This window comes from Salmo trutta, chromosome 34 (genome assembly GCF_901001165.1).
Source record: "Salmo trutta chromosome 34, fSalTru1.1, whole genome shotgun sequence".
Classification (NCBI taxonomy): Eukaryota; Metazoa; Chordata; class Actinopteri; order Salmoniformes; family Salmonidae; genus Salmo; species Salmo trutta.
Genome location: NC_042990.1, coordinates 27,814,304 through 27,826,759, shown reverse-complemented (window position 1 = coordinate 27,826,759; position 12,456 = coordinate 27,814,304).

The following is a 12,456-nucleotide window of genomic DNA, read 5'->3' as shown; positions in this document are numbered from 1 at the left end:
TTCTTTTGAGAAATGAAGAAGTAGTGCTATTCATTGTAAGTGTCATTCCAGGTGGACTCTGCTGTTTTGATGCGCGTGAACTGGAGCGCGCTTCACGTTGTTTTTATCCGGTATTGGAAACAGTTTGGATTAGGTTGGATTAGGTTGGATTAGGAACGTTGTTTGACATGTTTGTACCAAGTTTACAGGTAACTTATTAGATACTTTGTAGACATGTTGGGCGAGTTGAAACCGGCGTATTTCTGAATAAAACACGGCAAATAAATGGACATTTATGGGACATAAAGAAGGACATCGAACAAAAGGACCATTTTTTATGTTTCTGGGACATTTTGGAGTGCCAACAGAAGAAGATCTTCAAAGGTAAGGCATGAATTATATCGCTATTTTTGACTTTTGTGGCGCACCTGCCTGGTTGAAATATGATTTTCATGTGTTTGTATGTGCGGCGCTGTCCTCAGATAATCCCATGGTTTGCTTTCGCCGTAAAGCCTTTTTGAAATCTGACACAGCGGCTGGATTAAGAAGCAGTTAAGCTTATTTTGACCTATAGCACATATATTTTCAAGAATGTCAAATATTTTAATTTGGTATATTTGAATTTCGCGCTCTGCAATTTCACCGGGTGTTGGCCAGGTGGGATGCTATCGTCTCACCTGCCCATAAGAACTTTCATTGAGGTGACATCATAAAGGTACTCTGTGATTGTATTGACTAGGTCCTGAGCTCAGTAAGGGGGATATCCAATGCTGTAGGCTAACTTAAAAGACGTCTATATTATGCTGATAAATTGTATATTTTGTGATATATTGAGTTTTTTGGGGTGATTTATGCCTAAAAGTAGCCAAGGAGGTTGTATGGTTAATTTAAAATCAAATCAAATTGTATTTGTCACATGCGTGAAATGCTTACTTACAAGCCCTTAACCAACAATGCAGTTTGATGAAAATACAAAAAAATAAAAATATTAAAAGAAAAACAAATAATGAAACAGCAGCAGTAAATAACAATAGGGGGGCTATATACGGGGGGTACCGGTACAGTGTCAATGTGTCAATGTGTGGGGGCACCGGTGTCGAGGTATTTGATATAATTATGTACATGCAGGTAGGGTTGTCAAATTGGATATACATAGATAATAACAGAGAGTAAGGGGTAGAAGCTGTTTAGAAGCCTCTTAGACCTAGACTTGGCGCTCCGGTATGATTTTTAGGGCCTTCCTCTGACACTGCCTGGTATAGAGGTCCTGGAAGGCAGGAAGCTTGGCCCTGGGATGTACTGGGCCATACGCACTACCCTCTGTAGTGCCTTGCGGTCGGAGGCCGAGCAGTTGCCATGCAACCCGTTAGAATGCTTCCGATGGTGCAGCTGTAATATCTTTCGAGGATCTGAGGACCCATGCCAAATCTTTTCAGTCTCCTGAGGTTTTGTCGTGCCCTCTTCAAGACTGTCTTGGTGCGCTTGGACCATGTTAGTTTGTTGTTGATGTGGACGCCAAGGAACTTGAAGCTCTCAACCTGCTCCACTACAGCCCCTTCGATAAGAATGGGGGCGTGCTCGGTCCTCTTTTTCCTGTAGTCCACAATCATCTCCTTTGTCTTGATCATGTTGAGGGAGAGGTTGTTGTCCTTGCACCACATGGTCAGGTCTCTGACCTCCTCCCTATAGGCTCTCATCATTGTCGGTGATCAGGCCTACCGCTGTTGTGTCATCAGCAAACTTAGCCTCTTCGCTATAGGGGGCAGTATTTTCACGGCCGGATGAAAAACATACCCAAATTAAATGGCCTACTACTCGGGCCCAGAAACTAGAATATGCAAACAAACACTCTGAAGTTTCTAAAACTGTTTGAATGATGTCTGTGAGTATAACAGAACTCATATGGCAGGCAAAAACCTGAGAAAAATCCAACCAGGAAGTGGGAAGTCTGAGAATTGTAGTCTTTCAGACCATTTTCTATTGAAACTACAGTGTCTGTGGGGTCAACTTGCACTTCCTAAGGCTTCCACTAGATGTCACCAGGCTTTACAAAGTTGTTTGAGTCTTCTATGGTGGATTTTGACCGAATAACAGCCGGTTCAAGCAGTGGACAGTCTGAGGTCATGTAGTTATTTCATGCGCATTCACGCATGGATAGCATTTTTAATTTTTCTTCTGTAATGAATACGCTATTGTCAGGTTGGAATATTATCGATTGTTTATGTTGTTTATGATTGGAAACAGCGTTTGACATGTTTCTACAAACGGTAATGGAACTTTTGAGCTTTTCGTCTATTGATTTGCGCCCCCGTCTCGTGCCTTTGGAATAGTGTTCTGGACGCGCCAACAAAACGGAGGTATTTGGACATAAATTATGGACTTTATCAAACAAATGAACATTTCCTGTGGAAGTGGGAGTCCTTCCGAGTGCATTCTGCCGAAGATCAGCAAAGGTAAGAAAATATTTATAACAGTATTTTAGAGTTTTGACAACGCCGTGGCTTGACAGCTAACTTTATAGCTTGCATTGATGGCGGAGCTCTGTACTCAGAATATTGAACAATGTGCTTTCTTCGTAAAGTTATTTTGAAATCTGACACAGCGGTTGCATTAAGAGGTAGTATATCTATAATTCTTTAAATAATTGTTATATATTTTGTCAACGTTTATGATGAGTATTTCTGTAAATGAATGTGCACATTGTGGTCATTCACCGGAAGTTTTGGAGGCTAATCATTTTCTGAACATCACGTGCCAATGTAAAATGCTGTTTTTGGATATAAATATGAACTTGATCGAACAAAACATACATGTATTGTGTAACATGATGTCCTAGGAGTGTCATCTGATGAAGATCGTCAAAGGTTAGTGCTTCATTTTAGCTGGATTTTGGGTTTTTGTGACACATCTCCTTGCTAGGAAAATTGCTGTGTGGCTTTTCTTGTTTAGGTGGTGTCCTAACATAATCTAATGTTTTGCTTTCGCTGTAAAGCCTTTTAGAAATCGGACAATGTGGTTGGATTCAGGAGAAGTGTATCTTTAAAATGGTGTAAAATAGTCATAGGTTTGAGAAATTGAAATTATTAGATTTTTGATGTTTTGAATTTCACGCCCTGCTGTTCCATTGGCTGTTGGCTAGGCGTTCCGCTGGCGGAACGGGCTTCCGCTAGCGGAACGCCTAGATACAAGAAGTTAATGATGGTGTTGGAGTTGTGCCTGGCCGTGCAGTCATGAGTGAACAGGGAGTACAGGAGGGGACTGAGCATGCACCCCTGAGGGGCCCCCGTGTTGAGGATCAGCGTGGTGGATGTGTTGTTACCTACCCTACCACTTGGGGGTGGCCCGTCAGGAAGTGTAGGATCCAGTTGCAGAGGGAGCTGCTTAGTCCCAGGGTCCTTAGCTTAGTGATGAGCTTTGAGGGCACTATGGTATTGAACGCAGAGCTGTAGTCAATGAATAGCATTCTCACATAGGTGTTCCTTTTGTCCAGGTGGGAAAAGGCAGTGGGGAGTGCAATAGAGATTGCATCATCTGTGGATCTGTTGGTGCGGTGTGCAAATTGGAGTGGGTCTAGGGTTTCTGGGATAATGGTGTTGATGTGAGCCATGACCAGCCTTTGAAAGCATTTCATGGCTACAGATGTGAGTGCTACGGGTCGGTAGTCATTTAGGCATGTTACCTTAGTGTTGTTGGGCACAAGGACTATGGTGGTCTGCTTGAAACATGTTGGTATTACAGAGTCAGACAGGGAGAGGTTGAAAATGTCAGTGAAGACACTTGCCAGTTGGTCAGCGCATGCTCGGAGTACACGTCCTGGTAATCCATCTGGCCCAGCGGCCTTGTGAATGTTGACCTGTTTAAAGGTCTTACTCACATCGGCTGTGGAGACCGTGATCACACAGTCATCCGGAACAGTTGGTGCTCTCATGCATGTTTCAGTGTTACTTGCCTCGAAGTGAGCATATAAGTTATTTAGCTTGTCTGGTAGGCTTGTGTTACTGGGCAGCTCTCGGCTGTGATTCCTTTGTAGTCTGTAATAGTTTGCAAGCTCTGCCACATCCGACGAGTGTCAGAGCCGATTCGATCTTAGTCCTGTATTGATGCTTTGCCTGTTTGATGGTTCGTTGGAGGGCATAGCAGGATTTCTTATAAGCTTCCGAGTTAGAGTCCCGCTCCTTGAAAGCGGCAGCTCTACCCTTTTGCTCAGTGCGAATGTTGCCTGTAATCCACGGCTTCTGGTTGGGGTATGTACATACAGTCACCATGGGGACGACGTCCTCAATGCACTTATTGATTTGGTTCCTATTCTGAAAGTTTGATAAATTGTACGTAATGATATGCATATTTAATTGTGCAATACATGTATTTAGGGTGTCAGACTCATATACTGTATTTCAAAGCAAATTCAGGGACACTTGTGATATATTTTGGAGCACCCTCTGGCACTGGCCAGGATGAGGAGCCATCTACCTCCTCAGTCACACAGGCCTTTTCAGAAATGATCTCGGAGCCTCAGGATGAGGAGCCATCCACCTCTTCAGCCACACAGGTGTCTTCACAAATGTTGTCTGAGCCGGAGGATGAGGATGAAGACCCATTTGCTTCCACTTCACCCCAGCAGGATTCTCAAGTATGTTTGTGCGCACATGAACATGTGTGTGGGTACACTCAAATGTGTTTATGTGTGCATCCCTGCATAACATAAACTAAATAAATAATTTCCCTTTTGCAAAGTTTTGAGTTTCCATATTGTAGGTAACAATGATGATTTTGTTATTACTGGGTATGTATGTAACGCTCGTCGTCGGGTGATAAGGAAGCGGACCAAAGCGCAGCTGGGAGCGAACACATGTTTATTTAGACACAAATAAACACGTTACCAAAACAGACAAAGAATAGACGAAACGTTAACTTGCTCAAACAAAAGAGGCAACAACCCACAAACATCGTGGGGGAAAAGGAACTTAAATGTGATTCCCAATGAGACTTCACAAGCGACAGCTGTCTGATTGGGAAATCACCCCCGAGCCCAACATAGAAATAAAACACAAAGAAAGGCTATAACCAAAACATAGAAAATAAACCATAGAAATGCCACACCCTGACCAAAATAGCAGAGTTCACCTGGTCAGGGCGTGACAGTACCCCCCCTCCAACGGTGCGTACTCCCGGCGCACCAACCTAAAGTCTATTAGGGGGGGGACCCGGGTGGGCGCCTCACCCTCGGTGGAGGCTCTGGCCCCGGGCGTGTTTCTCCCCCTGCCTCCACCCTAGCCCTACCCCTCTGGCCCGGACTGGACCACGGTGGAGCGGCATGCTCCGGAGCGGAGCCGCCGACCGGAACAAGACTGGTCACCGGTGGACCGGACACAGGCCGTGCCGGACTGTGGACACGCGCCGTGGGCCTAGTGCGGGGAACAGGGACGGGCCGGACAGGACCGGGGACACGCACCACCAACCTGGTGTGGGGAGCAGGGACGGGCCGGACTGGACTGGGGACACGCACCACTGGCTTGGTGCGGGGAGCAGGGATGGGCCGGACTGGACTGGGGACACGAACCGTGGGCTTGGTGCGAGGAGCAGGGACGGGTCGGGCCGGACTGTGGACACGCACCGTAGCCTTGGTGCGGCGAACAGGGATGGGCCGGACAGGACTGGGGACACGCACCACTGGCTTGGTGCGGGGAGCAGGGATGGGCCGGACAGGACTGGGGACACGCACCACTAACCTGGTGCGGGGAGCAGTGACGGGCCGGACTGGACTGGGAACACGCACCACTGGCTTGGTGCGGGGAGCAGGGATGGGCCGGACTGGACTGTGGACACGCACCACATTCGCCCGGCAAGGGCGAGGTGCTGGCACAGGACGTGCTGGACCGTGACCGCACACCGGCGACACAGTGCGCATTAGCGGCGCCGGATATCCTGGACCGAGGAGGCGCACTGGAGGTCTGGAGTGCACAGCTGACATCACCCGTTCTGGCTCAACGCCCACCTTAGCCTGGCAAGTGTGGAGCGCTGGCACAGAACGCACTGGGCTGTGCAGCCGTACCGGAGACACAGTGCGCGTCCTCGGCGCAGGATACATCGGACCGAGAAGGGGCACCGGAGGCCAGGAGCGCTGAGCCGGCACAACACGTCCTCGCCGGATATCCTGGACCGAGGAGGCGCACTGGAGGTCTGGAGTGCACAGCTGACATCACCCGTTCTGGCTCAACGCCCACCTTAGCCTGGCAAGTGTGGAGCGCTGGCACAGAACGCACTGGGCTGTGCAGCCGTACCGGAGACACAGTGCGCGTCCTCGGCGCAGGATACATCGGACCGAGAAGGGGCACCGGAGGCCAGGAGCGCTGAGCCGGCACAACACGTCCTCGCTGAACACTCCCCCTAGCCCGGCAAATGCGGGGCGCTGGCACAGAGCGCACTGGGCTGTGCAGGTGCACTGGCGATACCGTGCGCACCTCTGCCACCCAAGGCTCTTCCTCCACGCTGTCCCTACGCAGGTCCTCCAGGACCTGCCACATCTCTGCCTCCTCCTTCGCCGTTATCCCCCACGAGAGCAGTGGTCTGGGCTCTTCGTCTGCCCTTCCGGACCACCCCATTAGCCCCCCCAAAAAATTTTCTTGGGGGTGTCTTCCGGGCCTCCTCGACCGCCGCCTGCGACTCCTTCCACCGGCTGGCATCACCTCCTCGACCTGGGAATCCCTCCGCCAGGGTCCTTTCCCCGACATGATCTCTTCCCAGGTCCAGAACTCCTTTCCCTCGCGAGCCCATCTCTCGCGCTCCTTTTCCTCCCGCTGCTTGGTCCTGGTTCGGTGGGTTGTTCATTAACGCTCGTCGTCGGGTGATAAGGAAGCGGACCAAAGCGCAGCTGGGAGCGAACACATGTTTATTTAGACACAAATAAACACGTTACCAAAACAGACAAAGAATAGACGAAACGTTAACTTGCTCAAACAAAAGAGGCAACAACCCACAAACATCGTGGGGGAAAAGGAAATTAAATGTGATTCCCAATGAGACTTCACAAGCGACAGCTGTCTGATTGGGAAATCACCCCCGAGCCCAACATAGAAATAAAACACAAAGAAAGGCTATAACCAAAACATAGAAAATAAACCATAGAAATGCCACACCCTGACCAAAATAGCAGAGTTCACCTGGTCAGGGCGTGACAATGTATGTGGAATGTTCCACCAGTATAAATTCTGTGAATAACGCGTGTAAAGAATTGCCCATGTGCTCTCCATTAGAAATGTCTGTAGCAGCATCCCCACCAAATCCTGCTGCTGAGGATGAACCACTGTCTACAGACCCTGCTGACTGGCCTTCTGTTCTGTTCTGACTGACAGAATTCGGGCACAACTAGTTTGCAGAGGACCAAATGAGGTACCACCTAACTTTTCTCAAGGAATGAGTGTGATGGAAGAAGTTGCCACCACCAACTTCTTCTGGAAAGAACTGGCAATGAGGATCAAAAAAGGGGAAACAATTGATAAGCGCGGCACTTATGGAGGCTGAGAGGGTAAGATGGAGAGAGGTGTTGACACGTCTGACTGCTACTGTGCAGTCTGGTAATTAGAAATCTGGCACTAAGGGGACACACAGAAACACTGTACTCTCCATCAAATGAAAGAGGTTGAACTGATAGCACAATTTGATCCAGTCATGAAAGAGCACCTTCACCGTGTCCAACGAGGGACCTCAAGTCACACCACCAGCTACCTTGGCCATCAAATACAGAATGAACTCATTGATTTCTTGAGCAGCAAGGTCATTCCAATAATGGTGAGTGACATCAAGCTGGCAAAATTCTTCTCTATCATTCTAGATTGCACCTCAGACGTCAGCCACACTGAACAGTTGTCAGTTGTGATTAGAATTGTGTCACTGAAGGAGGAGCCCCACATAACGGATCATTTTATGGGGTTTTTGGAGGCAGAGGAGTCCACAGGCCAACATTTGGCATCCCTGATTCTCAAAAGATTAGAGAGGCTAAAAATTCCTTTTGAGGACTGCAGAGGACAGTCTTATGATGAAGGGGAAACATGAGACGGAAAAGGTGTCCAAGCCAGACTCCTGGAAATTAATCCAAGAGCTCTATTTGTGCCATGTGGGGCTCACACATTGAACCTGGTTGTGGCTGATGCTGCTAAAATTTCTGTCGATGTCACAGGTAACTTTGGCATCTTACACAAACTGTACACTTTGTTCTCAGCCTCCACACAGCAATAGGCCACCCTGAAAAAACATGTGGACATCACTTTGAAAATGTGGACTGAGACAAGGTGGGAGTGTAAAGTTAAGAGTGTCGAGCCACTGAGGTATCAGGCAGCAGCAGTGAGAGAGGCACTGATTGAGGTGACGGATCAAACCAAAGACCCTGTGATGAAGATTGAGGCCCAGTCCTTGTCAGAGGAGGTGGGATCATACCGCTTCAGCATCTGTACAGTGGTGTGGTATCAGATCTTAAACCAGATCCAACAAGTGAGTAAGCTGATGCAGTCACCCAGTATGCATGTGGATGTTGCAGTCAGTCTTCTCAGTCAGTCTTCTCAGAAAGACAGAGAGAGGCACCGTTGCCCAAGAGTTCACAAAAAACTATACATACCTTGGCCTAAATATCAGCGCCACAGGTAACTTCCACAAAGCTGTGAAAGATCTGAGAGACAAGGCAAGGAAGGCCATCTATTCCATCAAAAGGAACATAACATTTGACATACCAATTAGGATCTGGCTAAAAATACAGAACCCATTGCCCTTTATGGTTGTGAGGTCTGGGGTCCGCTCACCAACCTAGAATTCACAAAATGGGACAAACACCAAATTGAGACTCTGCATGCAGAATTCTGCAAAAATATCCTCTGTGTACAATGTAAAACACCAAATAATGCATGCAGAGCAGAATTAGGCCAATACCCGATAATTATCAAAATCCAGAAAAGAGACGCTAAATTCTACAACCACCTAAAAGGAAGCGATTCCCAAACCTTCCATAACAAAGCCATCACCTACAGAGAGATGAACCTGGAGAAGAGTCCCCTGAGCAAGCTGGTCCTGGGGCTCTGCTCACAAACACAAACAGACCCCACAGAGCCACAGGATAGCAACACAACTAGACCCAACCAAATCATGAGAAAACAAAAGGATAATTACTTGACACATTGGAAAGAATTAACAAAAAAACTGAGCAAACTAGAATGTTATTTGGCCCTAAACAGAGAGTGCACAGTGGCAGAATACCTGACCACTGTGACTGACCCAAAATTAAGGAAAGCTTTGACTATGTACAGACTCAGTGAGTAAAACCTTGCTATTGAGAAAGGTCGCCGTAGGCAAACCTGGCTCTCAACAGCAGACAGGCTATGTGCACAATGCCCCAAAAATGAGGTGGAAACTGAGCTGCACTTCCTAACCTCCTGCCAAATGTATGACCATATTAGAGACACATATTTACCTCAGATTACACAGACCCACAAAGAATTCGAAAGCAAACCCAATTTTTTTTAAACCCAATTTTTTTTAAACACTCATATTTACTGGGTGAAATACCACAGTGTGCCATCACAGCAGCAAGATTTGTGACCTGTCGCCACAAGAAAAGTGTAACCAGTGAAGAACAAACACCATTGTAAATACAACCCATATTTATGTTTATTTATTTTCCCTTTTGTACTTTAACCATTTGCACATCTCTTCAACACTGTATATATACATAATATGACATTTTTAATGTCTTTATTCTTTTGGAAATTCTGTGATTGTAATATTTACTGTTTATTTTTATTGTTTTATTTCACTTTTGCATATTATCTACTTCACTTGCTTTGGCAATGTTAACATATGTTTCCCTTGTCAATAAACCGCCTTGAATTGAATTGAATTGAATTGAGAGGTCTCAGCAACTACAGGGCAACAGGCTTTATGACTGCACAAATGTCAGCCAAGGATATTTGTGAGGGTATGAATGTAGAGGACGTTCTTCAACAAAAAAGGCTGAGGTCCACAAAGCGGCACTTTTCTTATAAATCATTTGATGAGCCTTTGAGTGATGCCCTGAAGAAGCTGGAGGTGACATTTTTCAATGTCGTTGTTGATGCTGCAACCTCAGCCCTTCAGGAAAGATTTTCCACATTGGAAAATGTGGGAGAGAAGTTTAGAGTGCTGTCAAACTTCCAAAGTCTCTCAAATGAGGAGCTGACAGAACAATGTGAGGCCTTTAGTGTGACACTGCACTATAAAGAACAATCTGACTTGGATGGCAGAGAGCTTGCACAGGAACTGAAGAACTTGCCTGACTTACCATCAAAGAGCATGACCCTGCTTGAGCTGCTGATATTTATACACGAAAGGGAGCTCTCAGAAATGTATCCAAATTTGTGGACTGCTCTCAGAATTTGTCTTACTCTTCCAGTGACCGTAGCTGAAGCAGAGAGGAGCTTTCAAAGCGGAAGCTCATCAAATCCTACCTGAGGTCCACCATGTCACAGGAATGCCTTAGTGGCCTTGCTGTCATCAGTATTAACCATGCAATTGCTGGTCAGATTTCTTAGGACTACCTGGCATGATGACTCCTTGCTGTCCCCAGTCCACCTGGCCATGCTGCTGCTCCAGTTTCAACTGTTCTGCCTGCGGCTACGGAACCCTGACCTGTTCACCGGACGTGCTTGTTGCACCCTCGACAATTACTATGATTATTATTATTTGACCATGCTGGTCATTTACGAACATTTTAACATCTTGACCATGTTCTGTTATAATATCCACCCGGCACAGCCAGAAGAGGACTGGCCACCCCTCATAGCCTGGTTCCTCTCTAGGTTTCTTCCTAGTTTTTTGGCTTTTCTCAGGAGTTTTTCCTAGGGAGTTTTTCCCAGCCACCGTGCTTCTTTCACATGCATTGCTTGCTGTTTGGGGTTTTAGGCTGGGTTTCTGTACAGCACTTTGAGATTTCAGCTGATGTACGAAGGGCTATATAAATAAATTTGATTTGATTTGATTTATGATGATGTAATTGATGACTTTGCATCAAGGAAGGCAAGAAAGGAAAGGGTTTAGATGGCAGTTGTGTATTTTAGTTTGTATGTTTCTTGTTTGATGTGCAATAGTGTAATAATCAGGTTCTCTTCTTTATAAGTGTGTTATTCTATTTGTGTATTTGTGTGATATAGGATTCGTGCAATTTAGTTTTATTAGTTTGTTTTTTGTTAGCAATAAGGTAATAGTGTAATAATTTGATTCTCTTTATATACTACAATTATATGCAATTATATACTACCATTTGTTTCTATTTGACTTTGTTACTTCTTTTTGATATTTATGAGTCTTATTTTTGTAAATATTTTTATATTTCTATTGTTTTAAATGTTATGATTATTTATTTGTATTGTTCCAAATAAAAATGACAGTTAGAACCGCCACTGATCCAGGCTACAGTAGTTTTCTGACAAAAGAGCAGAACACACACTTGTATCCAGGCTACAGTAGTTCTCTGACAAGAGAGCAGAACACACACTTGTATCCAGGCTACAGTAGTTCTCTGACAAGAGAGCATAACACACTTGTATCCAGGCTACAGTAGTTCTCTGACAAGAGAGCAGAACACACACTTGTATCCAGGCTACAGTAGTTCTCTGACAAGAGAGCAGAACACACACTTGTATCCAGGCTACAGTAGTTCTCTGACAAGAGAGCAGAACACAGACTTGTACCCAGGCTACAGTAGTTATCTGACAAGAGAGCAGAACACACACTGTATCCAGGCTACAGTAGTTCTCTGACAAGAGAGCAGAACACACTTGTATCCAGGCTACAGTAGTTCTCTGACAAGAGAGCAGAACACAGACTTGTATCCAGGCTACAGTAGTTCTCTGACAAGAGAGCAGAACACACACTGTATCCAGGCTACAGTAGTTCTCTGACAAGAGAGCAGAACACACACTGTATCCAGGCTACAGTAGTTCTCTGACAAGAGAGCAGAACACACACTGTATCCAGGCTACAGTAGTTCTCTGACAAGGGCCCAAATACCAGGTATCAACATGACACACTTGAATCAATTTGAAAATTTATTTTCATATAAAAAAGACACTATGAAAACAGAGGACTACTTTGTACAATCTTATGTATAAAAAACATGAATATGGGAGGAAAAGGAAGGAGGGACTTTCTTTTGTAACACCAGTGGGACAGCTTTGATGGTTGTATGAGAAGCTAGGTCAACATCTCAAGCATGGTAGGTTGGAGGGTAACCTCTGTAGTCCAAGATCAAAGTTTCTGTTTCTTTCACCTATCAAACTCCCATTTATCTAGAGTTTAGCAAATGTATCATATTCTTGCATCAAACCACACACTCTGAAGATCCATTTCAAACACACTGCTTTCAATACCTCATCTGTGCAATTCACTAAATCTTTACAGGATTCACGGTTTTGAAGTTTCATGATTGAAGTTCTCGTTGACAGATTGTATAGTCAT